Genomic DNA, 18,229 nt, shown 5'->3' on the forward strand with positions numbered 1-18,229 from the left:
GGACCTAAAATACTACGTTCTCTCTCTAAGAAAGTAGGCCATTTTCAAGTAATCCAAGTCAAACATTATGTCTGCCATTATTTTTGCATGACAAGAAATTATTCCTAGGCCAGGACTTCATCCTGCATATCCTGAACTTCCCAGTCTGTAATTTTAGGCGGTGAAAAAAATCTATGAATGAGGAAAATAAAGAGGAAACTTGTTTGGAATGGGCTGATTTAACACATCACAGCAGTCTGAAGTCTCTGAGGAATGCAGAATATTACAGTGATTCAGAAAGATTGACTTATGGACCATGATAAATGAAACAGAGAACATTATTCATAAAATAGCTGTTCACAGGGATCTAGAAAGTTCATCTCTTAGATGCTACCTATAGTTTCCTAAATGGAAACACACATAGACCAGTGCTGGGAAAAAAAAGAAAAAAGGTACAGTCAATAGGATGGAAATCTGAGTATCTAAACTTCCCTCCTTCTTCACATACCACTGGGATATATTTGTAATGCCATATGTTACAACACGCCAACGCACACCAGTCTGTTTCAACTACTGTGTACACATATTCACACACAGACAAACACACAAAATATTGAGAGTTCTATGGCTCTGGGGAATTTCACAAATTTTCAGCTGAAAAAAATCCTTCTGACATCATTTTTCTAGAACAAGACGGATTCATTTTCCTTGCCTTGAAACCTTATAAAATTTTAAGCCCAGACAGCCATGTTAGGAAATGAAGAAGAGAACACAGTCCTTCAGCTTGCACAAACACCTTGCATGCATAAGCGGGAAACATATAATTTAATCGCTGAAGAAAATTGCTACTTTCCCAGTCATTAAAGTTGTGTAAAAGAGTGCGTTAATGTCAGCGCTTGCATTAACAAGTCTAGCAGAAGATTATGCTGTTTACATACATTATATAAACTGATTTAAACATTATCTTTCTGCAAATTCACAGAGCAAAGTACACCCAACAGCTCCCAGCCATGTGCAACTCTGTAAAAAACGTGACTACATACAATGTAAACTTCATTGTCCCCCAGACATAGCAGTTACATCCATCTCTTTCTTTCTTTGTGAGTCACACTGATAGCCACAGCTACCATTTGAGCATTTCCACTGCAGCAAGCAAGAGCAACATTCTAGATGCGATAAACCTTATCATACGGAAAACCCACTGTACAAGAGAAGGAAAAGTGTTTCCTAACTCTGCCAAATGTCTCGCTTGCAGCTTGCTACATTTGGCTAAACTCTTCCTGAGATCACTTCCGAACTAGTCGCATTTTTTAAAAATCTGACATGCCCATCCTCTCTATTTTTTGCTAGTGAAGTGGTTCAAGGTTGCTCAACCGGTTCAACTGCAAGGAACAATTTCGGGTGGACTGAAGATAAGTGGTATAACCAGTTCAAATGTCTAGGATTACACCTCTAAGCAGTCAGCCCCTCAAGTCTCAAAAGTGGTGCAAGCAGTGAATTTAGGCAGTCACCTTGTCCCTTAAACTGCCTGCCGTGAGGAAAAGAGCAGGAGACCACCTAAGCCCACTCAGAGTCAACAGACCCGTCTTCTTAACTCACTCAGGCTTGTTGCAAACCCCTGCCCTGCGCCTTCCAGACGTTGCAACCTGTGCATACTACCAGTAAAAAGACCATACAGGTTAAGGACATTGAGTAAGCAACTTGCCGCTGTGAAAGGTTCCACCGAAGAAATGTGTCCCCCTCCTCTCTTGGCACTCTGCAGGGAAGAGTGAACTTTTGTCTCTCTTCTTCCCTACCCTAAAAGTCCCAATCTTGTCGCACGACTGAGCAGATATGACTGAATTGGCTCTGATGGTGGGTTTTAGTTGCCCTGCAATATTTAAGCTCCGAGCCAGACGGCTTTATGAAGTGAGTGACAGTTAGTGATGTGGGGAACAATAGGGAGAAAAAAATAGAGAAAGAGAGGCAGAGACACAGAGAGGAGAATCCACTGAACATGAAAGAGCGGAGGGGGGAGAGGAACAGGCGACAGGCAGTGAAAACCTAATACATGCATAAATGGGAGTTTGCACAGTTAAGCAGGGACCAGAGCATCTCTGCAATTCTGCCACGGTTCAGCACAGCTCTGTGTGTATCCCCACTCGCTAGTCTCTAGGTGTTGTGGTGTGACAGGTGAAAAGGGAGTGCCAACATATCTCATGGTGGCAGAATTAACTGAATTAATTTGTTACCCTACACCCAGCAGCCAAGTTGTGTTTCTTATTTCCAGCACAGGCATTCACTGAGGTACTGGGCCTGTCGATGCCATTGTCAAATAGTTTGGACTGCTCTTTAACATCTTGTATCAGGAAGAAGCACCAAGCATGGGAAAACTAATATAACATTAATCAACTCTGAAAAATAACAGGTTTACAGCCTCGCGTTTCAGTGTCTTAGTTCTGCTTAGTTTTTCTTCCAAATATATCTTGCAAATGCACATGCATCAAAAATGTGTAAAACAAACTGTTTTGTTAAGGACCATAGCCAAATTCCAGCAGCCCAGCAAGCAGGAATGTTACCCCAGGCACAATTGCCTACCCCCAGCCACCTGCAAAAATGCTGGAGACCCTGCAGAAGAGAAAAATCACAGGCAAAGCAATGCATCCACAAATACAACTAACTGCCCTGTGAGTTTTTGTTACAAGCCAAAGGATATAACTTTATTCTGAGGTGCAATTTTTGTAGTCTTTCTGTATGAATTGCTCAGAGTGTGCTCTTGGTACTCAGCTCTGAAAAAAAAGAGGATTACTGGAAGGAAGATCTGCTAAGCAATGATACAGATACCAGCCTCATAAAGTGATGAAGCAGCAAGTAGCTGCAAGTAGCTCTTTATGCAGACTGAACATTAAATTTAATTCCCCAGAATGGCACCAGCAGATGCTCTGTCTCTAGAAGAGCTGTCATTTGAATGAGATGTTATCATATGAGTGCCACAAAGTTTTGTATCTTCAAACCAGTGGTTTCAGGCCTCTCTTCAGTGTTTTGGGGCATTTGTGCCCATGCAAGTTGAGAGCCTCATTTCAGCAGTTGTCTTCCCAAACATCTTTTATGCTGAGTTGCATAGCCCCGACGTCCAAAGCACAACTGACGGCAGAGATTATGTTTTTCAAACTGGATTTCAAAAGAGCTAGAGGATAAGTGAGAGATGGAAAATGATCACATTTTGCAAACAGGACCAGTTTGGAGACACAAAAGAAAAATAAATCTCTATGCCTGCAGTTGGAAGGAATGTCATATTCTGAAGATCTTAATAAATCACTCTCTTAATAGAGAAGTAGTAGAAGTCTACATGTGACATTTTTCAGCCTGTGCTACATAAAGCATGGGAATAGTCGTCCTGGAGGGAGGACAAACAGAGAAGACACAAGTCCCAAGAACATGAAGTGAATAAGAACAGGCACAGTTTGATCAACAAGAGGAATAAATACAGTCAGGAAGAGTAAAGAACACCATTGTTGCTTTGTTTTGCTGTATGCTACTGAGATAAACTAGGATTATTACATGAGTGACTGGTCACCACTGCTACCCTCATCTGCCTCTGGGAAGCTATAAGAGAGGGAGGACTAAACGATACCATTAACAGCAAACACCTTTAAAGACTGCCTGCAAGCTGCTGCATCACAGAGGCCAGATGGTTCAGATGTTAAGCTGCCTTTTCAGACTGAAAACGTCTTTTTGGAAAACTCAGCTCTGGTTGAATGTGCATATCCCTTTCTGGGCCTTGACTCTCTAATAAAACAAGCCAAAACCCAAATCTGGTATGTAACTACATGGCTGTAGTCCATCTCTAAATTACATCCAGCTACTGTGAGAGACATTTCCCATTAACCTTCTGTCTGCCACTTGCAAACACTATCCAAATATCAAACACTATGTGGCAAGTTGCAGAACAACTTGCAAGATGCATCTGGTGCTGAAATTATATTCAAGTCACTGATCATTTGGTATATGTTACCTTCATCCGAATTATCAGGATGACTTTCTTTGCTATCAGTGGGGTGCAGAACCTTTAACAAGGGGCACACTGAGTTCACTGACATTTTTGGTTTGGGGAAAATCACAGAGTCATAGAATCATTTTGGTTGGAAGAGGCCCTCAGGATCATCAAGTCCAACCATAACCTAACTGCCACTAAACCATGTCCCTAAGAACCTTGTCTAAATGCCTTCTAAACACCTTCAGGGATGGTGACTCCACCACTTCCCTGGGCAGCCTGTTCCAATGCCTGACAACCCTCTCCATGAAGAATTTTTTCCTAATATCCAATCTAAACCTCCCCTGGTGTAACCTGAGGCCATTTCCTCTTGTCCTATCACTTGCTACTCAGGAGAAGAGACCAACACCCTCCAGGCTAAAACCTCTTTTCCCGCAGTCACTTCAACTGAATGCCTTTTGAAAGAGCACCACTAAGCTCTCAGCCAGATTCTTCAGCTCACTGGGGCCTTCCTCCCCTTCAGGTGTACAGAAAATGGCCTAACTCAAGATGAAGATGGCCAGTGAGGAATTCCTCTTGTACTGGGGCTACACAGGGAAGCAGTTTTTTGAGATGGGGATTGAAGCGGAGAGGGCAGGAGAACAAGAAGGGGACTGGATTCTCTCAGGCACCAGGGTAATGTTGGAAGTCAGAGCTACCTTTGTAACATGAAAGCAATGGCTGTGAAAGAAAGGAGTAGAAACCACAATACCAAAGGTCTAGAAGACTGGACCTCACACACAGCATACAACATTCGCTGAGGAACTGCAACACTGACAGTCCCACACTGATAATGCTCAACACTTCCAATCTGTGTACCTGGCCCATCATTTACACTCCCATTGGGCAATCTGTAGAAGTGCTGAGTACCTCCATCTCCAAAAAACAGTAATAGAAATAGTAGCAGCTAACACTGTTACTCACAGTGCCTTTTTCTTGTCCTTGGGCCTTTTTTTACCTTCAAAGAACCATAGACATCTCCTGCACTTTTAAAATGTTATTTTCTTTGGAAAGAAGTTTGCTTCATTGCTGACTTCTCATCCTTTAGCTGCTTTGAGTCTGGTGGCTGAACTGTTTCTGGCGCTGAGCCTGTGAAGTCTCCACTGCAACTCAGCCCTTTGCTCAGAGACTACAAGGTCACTTGGGGAATGTGGGATTTTTCATTCCAAATGGATTTCCAACACAGACATGATGTCAGGACAGGGCAGGGCCATGCTATTGAACAGCTCTGTTCATGCATGATAGCAGATTGTGCAATTATATAGCGCACAACCCTGGATAATGATACCTCTCCCTCAAACAAAGTTATCTTCTCCTGATCTGCTTAGCTAGAAAGTGGCACATGCTTCCTGTTCTTCTGCTGAACACACAAACCTTTTGCTCATGGCTGAAGCTGAGCACTAGATATATTCAGCCACCCGGCAAGAAGCTGGGAGCTTTACCCAACACTCTGGTTTGCTAGATGCTACCCAGCGTAGCCGACACCTGCTTTCTAGTAACGCATCTCTTTGTCCACCTGTCGAGGTGGACACCACCCTAGAGCCTAAGCAGTCCATCAGTCTGATCATCAGAGCCAGAGTCTCCCAGATTTCACCTTCTCTCTGCCACCTACTGGTCTCAGAAATCATTTTAATGTAGCTTGCCCTGCGTGAATCTTCAGGCAGAACTTGCCATGTCCCTACCAGACCAGTAAATGTCACTGTCCACATTTTAGGGGCAGAGCTCTGAGATTTTTCCAGGACACTCTCCAGAGCCCTTTGGGCACTGCATGTTATAAATTGCCTGGGAATATATTTTGCTAGGGAACTGCGAAAAAAAAGAAAAAAACATAAAGAGAAGGAGAAAGATACAAAGCATCAAGAAGGAGGGAAATTCGGGAAGTATGTAAGTAACAGAAGTCAGGGTTAGATTGTGCTGAGCCTCAAGTGGAGGATAAATACTTATGGGAAATATGTTTTTAATTTAAGGGATGGAACAAAACTAGACAATGAATAAAGATAAGCAGGGCAAAAGTGGAATGTCTTTCAATATCTATTTAACTTAAATGCAGTTCTTCTCTGAAAATTACTGTTGTAAGAGGACCTAGGGAATTACAGGCCAGTCAGCCTGACTGTGATACCTAGAGAGATACTGGAACCAATTATGAAACAATCAATTTATAAATAGCTAAAGGACAATAAGGTGATAAGAAGCAACCAGCAGGGAATTTTGAAGAACAAACCCTGTCAAACCAGGCTAATTTCCTTCTTCAACTAACAAGTCTCGTAGATGAGGAGGAAATGGTAGATATAAAATACCTTGACTTTAGTTAGCATTTAGAAAATGTCTAGATCACAAGATCCCAGAGCAGAAAGCTAGGTCACCACGCAGAGGCTACACAGGTCAAAGTACCATAATCAAGGGTAATTATCAGGGCTTTGCTTTTCCAGCTGGGAGGATCATGTCCCTGAAGTTCTGCCTCCAGGACTGCTCAGTATTTACTTGCATGTTTTGGACAACAGACTAGAGGACAAAACGAAAAGGATGACAGCTGGGCTGGGGGGGCATCAGTCCCTCCTGAAGGCAGGGGTGCTGGGGTGATGTGAATTTGAGAGGAACATGAGACTCTGGAGAGCTGGGCCACCCTCTGCAGAGGTGACTGCACCAAGACACAGTTCTGGAAAGGTAACTGCACAGACACCAAATGTGCTGATCCAAACCACATTGTAACCGTTTTGGCAGCAGTACAGCAAAGAGCTGAGGTGGGACTGAATAGGAGCCTGTTAAGTGAGGTTCCCACAGAAAAAAAGACATATTCTGAGATGCTTTAAGGGGAGTTTTGCGTATAAGGCAAAGGAAGCAATTATTTTGTGTATTTACTTGATACTGCTGAGCTCTCAACAGGAACAGTGTGTCCGATTCCAGGCACTACGTTTTACAGGAGATGCAGAAAAATTGGGGAGAGTCCAAAAAAGGACAGCAAAATGATAAGAAATGTGAAAAAACATTATTTATAAGGAATGGATAAAATAAGTGAGTTTGTTTTCTCTAGGAAAAGAACAACAGGAGGAGAGGCATGATAACAGTCTTCCAGCACATAAATATTTGTTACAATGGGCGGAGAAAGTAGGCAGTTGTCCTCTACATTCACCAGAAGTAGAAGAAGAAATTATCAGCTTAATTTGCAATAAAAATGATATAGCTAAACATTAGAAAAACACTTTGCAATGGCAAGAATAGCAAAGCACTGCAACACACTGCTTGGGGAGGCTATAGAATCACAGGAGGTTTTTATGAAGAGGTAAACAAACATCTGTTAAGGATGATCTTACCTCATACACAGGAAAGCAATCAGGGAAAAGAAGGAAGCTTTTTGAGGCCTTTAGCCCTACAGAAAGCTGCAGAGCCAAAGACCTAGAGAAATCTCAGAGAAATATTTTAAGTTTAAAAAAATATATATATATCTTGCCGCCAAACTGGAAAACTCAGCCTGGACATCCTGGGTTCTCTACACCACCCAGTGCAGAGCAGAGCTGGGGAGATACCAGCTCAGGCCTGGGAGCAGGTTGGCTGTGTCAGCAAAGCTTTCCACTTGAGCTAATGATCTCCTCTGGAGTGGGGCTAACTATCTGGAGCAGAATGAAGCACAATGGTGCCGTGCTGTTTCCCATGCTGGTGCTAGCTCACCCCAGGCTCCCAGAGGTATCTCCACACTGCTCTGCAAGGAGGGCTGTCCTCAGGGAAGCTTTGGGAGGATCACTGCTCTGTTCTTTGGCTTCAGTGATGGCTCTGAACATGCCGCATGTTAGGTGTTTGCTCGCTGTAACCACACTTCGACCAGTTTGTTCTCTTACTGTAGTAAGATTAAATGCCGTAGCTTATTTAGAGTGTTTCATCTGGACATTGACAATAAACATGAAAAATGGGGTGCGAACAACCTGCGGCACTTCCAGTAAGAACCTCTTTTCTCACTCAGTTCAGCCCTGACCTTTTCCAGAGCTGTTGATTTTAGAGAAGAAGCCATATGAGGAGTGGCTAAAGTCTCTGGGTTTGTTCAGCCTGGAGGAGACTGAGGGGAGACCTCATCATGGTCTATGGCTTCTTCACAAGGGGAGGAGGAGGATGGGGAGGCGCTGATCTCTCTGGCGGCCAAGGACAGAACCTGAGGGAACGGCAGGTAAACGTGCCAGGGGAGGTTTAGGTTGGACATAAGGAACAGGCTCCCCAGGGAGGCAGTCATGGCCCAAGCCTGACAGTGTTCAAGAAGAGACTGGACAACACCCTCAGACACATGGTGTGAACGGCGGGGTTGTCACATGCAGGTACAGAAGTTGGACTCGATGATCCTTGTGAGTCCCTTCCAACTCAGGACATTGTATGATTATATCTGAGGGCAGGAGGAACAAGAAGAGCCACGCACCTTGTCCCATTGCAGTTGCTGGAGTAGCATCAGCAAAGCAGCCACAGGGAGCAGCAGCCGCTGCCCAGCGGCCTCTCGGGCTGCTGCAGCCTAAACCACTAGCAGGCGGTGTTTTCTCATTCATGCTCTGAGCAGCACCAGGGGAGACCCAGAGGTGCTAAGTGAGAAAGGAGAAGGCACGTTGTGCCTATTACGCTGTGCATAAACCTTGCCTTTCTCTTCCCTCATTTCTTGAACTTTTTCTGCAAAACACAAAACTACAGCAAAGCAAACACGGGAAAGTTGCAGTGATGCAGTAATACCTATTGTGAATACGATCTTTAATAGTACTTTTACAACAGTTAAACAGATGGAGTTAAGCTAACATGAAGGTCATTTTTATGTCATTGATTTTACCCATAGAGTCAGTGTAAACTTTGTTGACAAAGCACTCTTTTTCTAGTAATATCTTTATTTTCACTTGAATCTGCATCCCTTATCCAGCAAATATTTCTTATGCGTACCAGCTGACCTCCATGATTTTACCTTTAATAACAGCATGGTTAATAATAAAAACTGCACTAAACTTACAAAGAACATGTAAGGCAAAAGAGATGCACTCGCATATGTCAAGAATAGGTGCTATGGTACTGCAGCAGCAAAACAAACAAGGCTAGGAAAAGAAGAATCCTCTTTTAGACACATAATTTCATGTATCAGAATGATTTCACTTAAAACTTGACCAGGCTGTTCCCAGAAATGCAGACCTTTACAACAGGTTAGAAATTCCAAGCTTTTGTGACAGCACAGGTGCTATTTCTGAAGAGATGCACTAGGAAAGGGCCCAGAGCTTGTAGGCAAGGTGTAGCACGTGTGTTATGGAACCATCATGTACAACATGCCTTTCCTAGGTCCCCATATACCCTCCTCTTACCTGTCCCTTTCTCTGCCCTCTACCTAGAATCTACCACCTGGTCGGACATGGAGGTGGAGCACATCAGCTGGAGGACATCACTGAGAAGATGTGAGAATACAGGCAAGCTGCATTCTTAGGTGGTCCATGGACTCAAATTTCCCTTGGCATATATTCTAGATGATGGCTCTTCCACCACTATTGAGATCCTCCACAGAGAAATGGATCAGCTGCTTCAGGAGCTGTGAGGTGTCAGACCAGTTAGAGAACATGTTGCTTACAGCCAATCTCGACTATGTAAAGTGGATCCAGGGAAAGCAGTAACAACCACCTGATAATACTTCTGGTAATAATTAATTGCTGCAGGCCTGCCAGTAAAAGAGGGGCTAATAATATCTCCCAGCCTCTTGAGTGGATCTCCATATGTTTGTTTTATCAAGACCTTTTGTGCAATCTCTTAACATCCTCAGGGACAAGGACAAAGCTTCTGAAAGATTTGAACAAGTGAGTATGTCTGGAAACGAACCATGTTATCTCACTGTCCATGAGGTTTGTTGCCATCCAGTTTCTGATGAGGGCTCATTCCCTACCCTTTTCTCCCTTCTTCTGGGCTCTTCTAACACCATCAAGGCCTGCCTTGCCGAGTGGTAGGCTTAGGGCTCTCAGGAGCGTTGTCACCACCCACTCTCCACCTTTATCTCCCTGCCTTCATTTCCACACAGCAGAATGACATGATGGAGGTGCGCTGTTCATATGAGGTGTGGAGGTGGACCAAGAGAGCTCACAAGCAGGACAGGGGAGTGATGGGGATGCAAAACAGGCCATTATCTGTTCTTCCAGTCCCGAGAGATGTGCATACCTGCCACACACTTTGGCTGACCTCAGCTTCTCATTTCCCACAGCAGAGCCTGTTCCCAGCCTCTCTGGGGAGGACATCCGTGGGGACGGTTCCTGTTTCCCTGCCCTTTCAGTCATTTGCCTTCCTGAGCCTGATATGATTGTTTCTCTGGGCACAGCGTAAAGATGCCAGCAAGGAACGGAAGCCTCTCATGCCTCAGCAATTTATTAAGAAAAGGAGGTTATTGAACTTGGAAGCTGTTGAGCCAGTCATTCTCTTTTCCTGATCAAGAAGATAACCCGTCCATAGATAAATCACCCATCCAAAGGTGATGAGATGACCTGGCCTCAAACTAATAAACAGCTGGGTGAAGTGAGGCAGAAACTATCTATGTATAGACCTACTAGAAAACATAGGTGCTGGGGCTGAAAGGCTTCCAATTTGGAGAGACCTGGTTTTGGTCTGGTTTTTTTTTCCGTCATTATTTACAGCAAACTTCAATCCCTTGAAGTCCCGTTACTGCTCATTGAATACGATATTCTTAACAGCAATATGGTTTAAAGCACTGTCAGGATGCTTGTAAGAGAAACATTAAGGCTCTTTGGGGGTCCCCTGTCCTGAGGGGTCAGACCTGGCAAAAGTTTCAGCAGCTGCTTCTATGGCAAGTCCCACCTTGGCATAACAACTGTCAGTGACTCCTCCATATGTTCTGTGCTACAAGGCCCCATTCTTGTCTGATTGTTAAACACTGTCATAATGAAAGCAGCTATTACTACAGAAGCAAGGACGTGAACTCTAATATTTCTGTTGGCCACCCTGCTTTGGCCCAGGGTACAGCATGTTTGGTGGATTTCTAATCCCTCTGCTGCGTATCAGGTCGAGTGCTGGCTCTTCCTTTTAAAAATGTGCCTTCTTTTACAAAAGCACAATATAGAAGTCCATTCTAATATATCCTCTTTAGCTGTGGCATCCCTTTCCATTTTATATTCATGAAAGCTTTGCCCACCGTGGGACTACAGCTGTAAGACATTGGAAAAGACGCTGGGATGGTTTGTATGACTGAATGTTAAAATCAATGGCTATATCTTAAGAAAGACTGAGTGGACAGAAGTGGGGTAAAAAGAAAAAGTATTACCTGCTTGCTTGTTTGTGACTTTGAATTGTAATTCCCTAGTTAACAATATTGAGTAACTGTGAGTCAGTGTTCCAGTAACTGGATTGATGATTTGGGTCTGCGACAGAAAAGTGAGCAACACTGGAACGTGGGAGCACTGGTTTGTTTGAGCACTAAACAAAAAAAAAATAAACATAAATTATTGCTTAGTTGAACACATACTGATGTTGCTGATTCAAAAACAACCTTGGGGATTTCTAAATGTTCTAAATAGCTTTCCCCTTTTGCAAATCATAAATGCAGAATGAACAAAACCTGTATTTTACCTCATCCAGATGGGTACAGTGATGGTAGAAATGAGAGGCTGGTAGCAGGTTTACTGACCCCCGATTAACTGCACTGTTCTATGAAGCAGAAGAAGGTCTAAAGTGGTAATGCAATGCTTTGAAAGACATGATGCTTTAAAAAGTCCTGTTTCCCAGTCCTGAGTAGAATTCTAAATCAACACCAAGAAAGAATTTAAATAAGAAAACATTAATAATAATTCAGAACTGCTTTAAATTTTTTCACTAGGCACCAAAAATATACAGCTCCTCGGTAATGTAAATGAAAAAAAACCACAACCAGGTTAAAAACTGAAATGGGAGTGGCTTTAAGTAAAACATATAGCAAACGATTATAGAGGAGAGAGGATATAAATTAGAAGATAGGAATTATTTTAAAAAACTATGGAAGCAAAAGGGGGAAAAAAGACTGACAAAGCTATTTTTTAAAAAAGTAAATTAAGAACAAAATTAGTCTTAATCAAGGTATTGATCTGTTATCAGAAGGAAATGTTATGTTATTCAATAATAACGCAGACAAGAAAAATGAAATCAATAAATACTTCTACTGCAGGGAAAAAAAGAAAGTTGATGATAAAGACATTCTTGATGACATGTCTATTCTTGTAGTATCTCAGAGGAATTAAATACCACCTACTAAAATCAGGCATTTTAAATCAGCTGGATAGGATGCCTTGCACTGAAATGTTACTTTGTTTCTTCTTTTTTTTTTCTTTTTTTTTTTTTTAGTTTTTTAAATAAGCTACACAGGATGTCTCTACACCATTTACGATGATTTTCTGTATTTCTTGGTGCAATGGGTAAAGTCCTGGAGGAGAAGAAGAAAACCCATAGTCTGGCATTTTGTAAAGACAATGTAGAAGAGCATAATTATTTTATAATTATCTCATAACTGAAATTACTCACAGGTAACTACAGACCTGCGATAGGATCTCAGTCCTAAACTAAATAATGAAGTGGCTAACACAGAACACAGGGAATAAAAGGAGAGAATATAACTAGGGGCAATCACCATGGGTTTATAGAAAATTCACTCCCTTGAACTGTGTTAATGCTTTTCTCTGAGGAAATTGCACATACCATTGTTAAGTATAACAAAGCTGGTACAATATAACTGAGATCCTGGAAGGCAGTTTCCCTTCTACCACATGGCAATTTGATTAAAGAACTTGCTTGACATAAAAATAAGATAGGAGTCATTGAAAAGACTATAAATGACCTATCAGATTGGTGTCAAAATATAACTGAGGACTAGAAGTGATTTTTTTTGTTTATAGCATGTTTGTACCAAGATCCTGGAGGGTGTTTGGCATCACGATATCTTCAGTCAATAACCAAGAAGAAAACATCAAACATTTTGCAAATGTCACTAAGTCCAGGAGAGGGATGAATCATGAAAAAGGGGACTGCTGATCTAGAGCACCCCTGATGGCACAGTGAGGTGAGCAAACACAGACAGGTTTTGCTTTAGCACAGGGAAGGTCATGTCTTGCGCATCCACAAGATCAGCTGTAGGTCTGCTATGGGGAGCTTTGTCCCAGGAAGCAGTGATTCCCTCTGCAGGGAGCTCTGAGCTCCAGGTACCTGAGGAGCTGAAAATGCTCACACTACAACATTGTGCTCGACAGGGCAAACGCAATCCTTGGATGTACATGACCCCTAATTCAGCAAATTAGAAAAAGAGTGCTTATTTTCTCGTTCAAAAGTCAGTTTGTTTTAATGACTACCTGCCAACTTGAACAAAGAAGGTACCTCCCAGGACTGCCTTCTCACCTTGTACTGACCTGTGAGATCTCAGATCTACACAAGGGCTACTACTATGTAATTTTAAGGGCTTAAATTGGATTATCTCTAGTCCAGCTCCCCAAAATAATTTGTGGTCTGCAAGGGAGCCCAGAAGGCTGTGTCACAAATGGCAACAATACAGCGTCATCCTGAGGATTCTTGCTCGTGCATTTCAAAAGCTGGTCCCATCCAAGAGCAATGTCTCATCTCCCAGTCCTGGAAAGACAGCGCCTATCTTTGCTATCCCTATAAGGGAAGCAGCTTGAGGGACACAGGCAAGGCCATGCGAGAACAAATGTGAAGGGAGAAGACTAGAATTACTGCAAAGCAGAATGAGAATAGCAAGAACACTCAGCAGAAAACAAGGCATTAAAAGACATTGCCAGACCACAAACCACATGTGCCAAAGGACAGCTCACAGGCAACTTGGACATAGATCCTGCCTCCTTCAAGCTTAATACAGACGATGCCCCACAAAGCACCTAAGTGCTTTTGTATCAAAGGGTATCACGCATCAGCACTTGAGCTGCCTATAGCAGACTCGTATCTGTCCAGCACGAAAGTGCCAGCAACCTCCTGGTCGTTGTTACTGTGCTGTTTCAAATCTATTTATTGAAGTACAAATGACAATTCTGGCAAACTATCAGCAAACCTACACTTATGGAACAACCAGCCATCAATCAAATAGCCAGAAGAGACCAAAGAAATTCAAATTCTCTTGGATGCTATTTGCCATATACATTGTCATAGTTGTCAAAAGCTTTGTGACTGTCCTATGAGTAGATTTTCATTCAGCAGGAAATTGACACTGGCATTAACAGGTCTCCCTGATGACAAAACTTTAGTTGCTGATGAATCTCACATGTCAAAGGTTGAAACTACTTCATTTCCTGCAAACTAGTCCAGTGCTGTTACACGCCTTAAGTGTATTGCCTATCCTGTCAAAGCATGGAAAACCTGGAACTCTCCTAGAAAACATTTGTCCTGCGAAAAGCAAAGGCTGCCAGGCAATTAAGAAAGGGTGTTAATTTTTGACCTTTTCATTAAAAGCCCGTGCCTGGGCTTGCCTGGGCAAAAAGGCAAGCAAGGAGCAATTCAAGTCTTACTCATGGAACAACAGAACAAAATAAATAATGCAGGATTTCCGCCAGTGCAGGGAACAGGGCAGGCTCAGGCTGGGACTTCTAGAGGCAGCATTTAGTCTAGCTTGTGTCCCTTAGAGAGAAGATAAAACTTCCATAGACTGACATGGAAGGAGATCTGTGAAAATGCCAAGTGTTTCTGATGATCCAGGCTCAATTCGCCCTTTTAGGCAAGATATTTAACAGTCACAAAAGGCAAACCACACATCCCTGACCTGTGGAAACCACTGCCACAGACAGAGTCTGAGCCCTAAGGACTGTGTTTATCAAGAGTACTCATGATTTCAAGAGCTCTGTGTGTGTGTGTTACAGAAAGGGGAATGGACTTCTTGGGAAGGGTTTCTATCTGAGCAGCAAAGTCTTCATGCAGCAGGGACCCAGTGTTCCTTTTGAGTCATCAGCCCGGCTGTTTCGTAGAGCAGTAAGCCTTCAATAAGGAAATAGACAAGAACAATGCAGGTTGCCAGAGAGGGATGGGGTAGAGCGGAGGTCCCTGCTTCAGTTCCTGACAAAACCCTTCACATTTACTCCTCGTAAGTGGATATCACCTTGGTGGCACAGGTGGCACATCCATGAGCAGAGGCAGTCCTGGTGCCACTGGAAACAAACCCAGGGAACAGAGTCATAGCATGTTTCTGCAGAGAACCACAAAAGCCCAAAAGCTATAAGGACTGGAGAAAATCTCCTGGGGCGCAACTGTGTGAGCACAGCCGTCCCAACCATGTGCTGGCTTGCGGTGATAACATTGTGTGCTGAGGTTGGCACGCAGTCCAGGTGAAATCACAAGAGGAAAAGCTTCCCACCCCGCACAGCCTCGGCGGTCACATCCCCAGCTCCTCACCCGCTTACATCCCTCTCCCTGCTCCACCCAGCTGGCTCTCTTGTGCCGCAGGGGAGACGCTGCCCAGCCTGGCTTTCTTCCATTGCGTTGGGGTAGGGCTGGCCCACAAGTGGCCATTGTGTTTCCTAGGAAGTGCGGTTACAGAAAGTACCTGCTCATACCGGCTGCGTGTAAAGGCTCAGAGCCTCTGCTGGTGCCTATTAATATCACCCCAACCTCCATCCATGTCAGTGCTCATCTTCCCAATGGTGGTCTCAGAAGTTTCTAATGATGCATTGCACCACCGACTCTTTCACATGTGCACTCTTGGCCTCTGCCACAGTTTAAGTCTGTGGGGAATAAGGTAAGAAATGAAGCGAAACCCTGGCATCATGGGATTATAGTTTTTCCACAAAAAAAAAAAAAAAAAATGTCCATTCAGTGGAGGGAAGGAAAAAAACTAATTCTTGTTTGGCTCAGAAATATAGGAGGAGAACTGTTTGAGGTTTGAAATATATGACAAAGCCATAGATGATGGTATGCAAGGGAATGCCTTGGCTTGGCCAGAGGAGAATTAAAGCAACACTGATAAATGACAATTAATACCTCTTATCACTGAACACCTCAGTGGACACTAATGAAGCCTCATTTGCTTTGGGATATGACTGCAGCATGATCCAATAAAAAGGTGAACCAAAGACTCTGAGTTCAGCTGAGAGGCCTGCACATAGCCCATACCCTCTTCTCCCAGTGACGATGGTGCCTGGTTGCTCCCACCGTGGATTCTGACTTCTTCCACCCTGTACAACCAGACAGCCAGACCCATGGGTGCCACCCCAGAGAGTGCAACAGTGCTCTGGGATGAGGGGCTGGTAGCAGGGTGGGGGTGGCAGCAGCTCGTCTTTGAAATGTTGGTGCTCACCTCCACCATCCTCAGTGATCTTTCAGTGGTGCAGGTGGCTGCAAATGTCACAGAGTAGGAACAGGTTAGATGATTACATGGGAAACCGGAATGAAGGGGGAGCAATGCTGCTTACCGGAGCAATAGCATTTGAAACTTACAGGGGGGGGAGTGATATGGAATCATAGAACCATAGAATCATTTTGGTTGGAAGAGACCCTCAGGATCACCGAGTCCAATCATAACCTAAACCTATGGTTTGGCTGTTTCCACAGGGCAGGGTAAAAAGAAGTAAGGCCTTAGATGGAGGGGGGGCTGCCTTCTGCTATTGCCCTGAGGTCCCAACTTTCAACCCCATAGCTGCCAACACTGAGCAAACCTCTGCCTGTAATGCCAGAAAGAACTGCTGTGATCACCCAGACCCACACCTTCGAAAACTTGGGTCAGAAGATTGGACAGAAATCCTTCCCATCTCTGCAAGGGTCTATTTTCTGACAAGACTACAGCCACAATTTAAAAGCGTCCTGTGGAGGATCCTCCACAACCCTCAGTGAGTTTTTCTAGTGTTTAATTACAAACAATGTTAGAAAAATAGCACTCTTTTTCATGAGACTTTTTTTTTTTCCCAGTTTCAAATTCCAGTTTTGGGATCTTATTACCCTTCTGTCTACTAGACCATAGAAAGTTTGTTCCCCATGTATAGACACTGAAAAAAGTTAGCCTTCAGCTTTCACTTTTCCCTTCAACTCTTTGACCTCTTTCACTGAAAGGCATGCTTCCAATTCTTTAACACCCTCGGGCATTGTCCCTGAAACCTCTCCCATCCAGGAACCACCAACAAAAGCACTAAATAGAGTACATGGGAAGTGACCATGTTAGTGCTAAATGACACACGCACTCAGCCTCTCCTAGAGCTATTCATCTTGAAGTTATTTACCGAAAGCTGCATGTGTTCCCCCAGCTACAGCATCATCCTGGAATTTTGTCGTCAGCCAGTGAGACGCTCCAAGCCCCACTTCTTCCCTGTTGTTGCTTCCCGAGACAATCTTGCCAGCTGATAAGCACAGCCTGTATTCCTTATTCTTTGACATGTGACTTACAGCAGCTAATGTTATGCTTGGCCCCATCTCTCTGAGTCATCCAGTCTATAGCAGTAATGTTTGGGTTTTTTTGCTAGCTTACTGATTTTTGAGTCATTCTGACTTATCGGTGACTATTTTGTTGTCTTTCAGATCATTGATAGTAGAGTTCAATACTATACAGCCACAAATGGCCAACTTTGCAATGCTTAGTCCCTTTTACCATTATACATCTCCATCCATTTGGAGGGCCAACACGTTTCTTATGAAGTTCTAATGTCTGTGTTGCAAGGAACTGCAACAACAAAAATCCTTAAAAGCACTATACCAGCACTGTCTGTTCCTGCCTCAGCCAGCCTTGTATAATTTGATTGTAAGTGCTTTAAGGTAAAAATCACCGTGCAATACTGTAACTTTGTTTCTATAGTGTCTACTACAAGTGGTCCTTCAATTAAGAAATGGTAGTCTTCTTTTCTGGCAGGTACATACACAAGTGACTTACAATTCTCAAACTACTGCTAGGATCTCATCTTTCAGAGATGTAACATTTCTCATGAAAATATAGGAATGTGAATAAGTTGTTCTCAGAGTATCTGTAGTGCAAGTCCCCGATCTGGAAAAGCTTATGCACATGCTTAACTTCATCCTGCACCAGAGGAATTAGTCTCAATGCACACTAAAATACCAGCTTTCTGCTTTTGCAGGACTGGGCACTAGGAAGACGCATAGCATGCAACAGGGAAGGTGAAACAGGAGGTGAGACAGCCAAAGCTTTTCTTAATACTATTGTAAATACAAACCTCTTCTCACTTCTTCTTTTTAGTTGTTAAATACACAAATATGGTGTTGCATTCCCATGCCTTGTTGCCTCAGGGGCAGCACACAAATTACACAAATTGCAAATAGGCAAATATATGGATTCCT

General features: G+C 43.3%; 1 protein-coding gene across 3 annotated transcripts in view; it reads right to left on the reverse strand.

The window, feature by feature from the left end:
- Window positions 1-18,229, reverse strand: part of GJA8 (gap junction protein alpha 8) — a 40,419-nt gene that overhangs the window by 6,261 nt on the left and 15,929 nt on the right. The window contains exon 1 of one of the 3 annotated variants that reach the window (XM_065064997.1): window positions 1,685-1,874. The exons of 1 other annotated variant lie outside the window; for it this stretch is intronic. The gene's annotated coding sequence lies outside the window, so the exon portion shown is untranslated. Of the gene's footprint in view, window positions 1-1,684; window positions 1,875-18,229 lie in introns of those variants that run through there. One more of the 3 variants, XM_065065007.1, reaches the window with a different exon arrangement.

This window comes from Columba livia, chromosome 1, assembly GCF_036013475.1.
Source record: "Columba livia isolate bColLiv1 breed racing homer chromosome 1, bColLiv1.pat.W.v2, whole genome shotgun sequence".
Classification (NCBI taxonomy): domain Eukaryota; kingdom Metazoa; phylum Chordata; class Aves; order Columbiformes; family Columbidae; genus Columba; species Columba livia.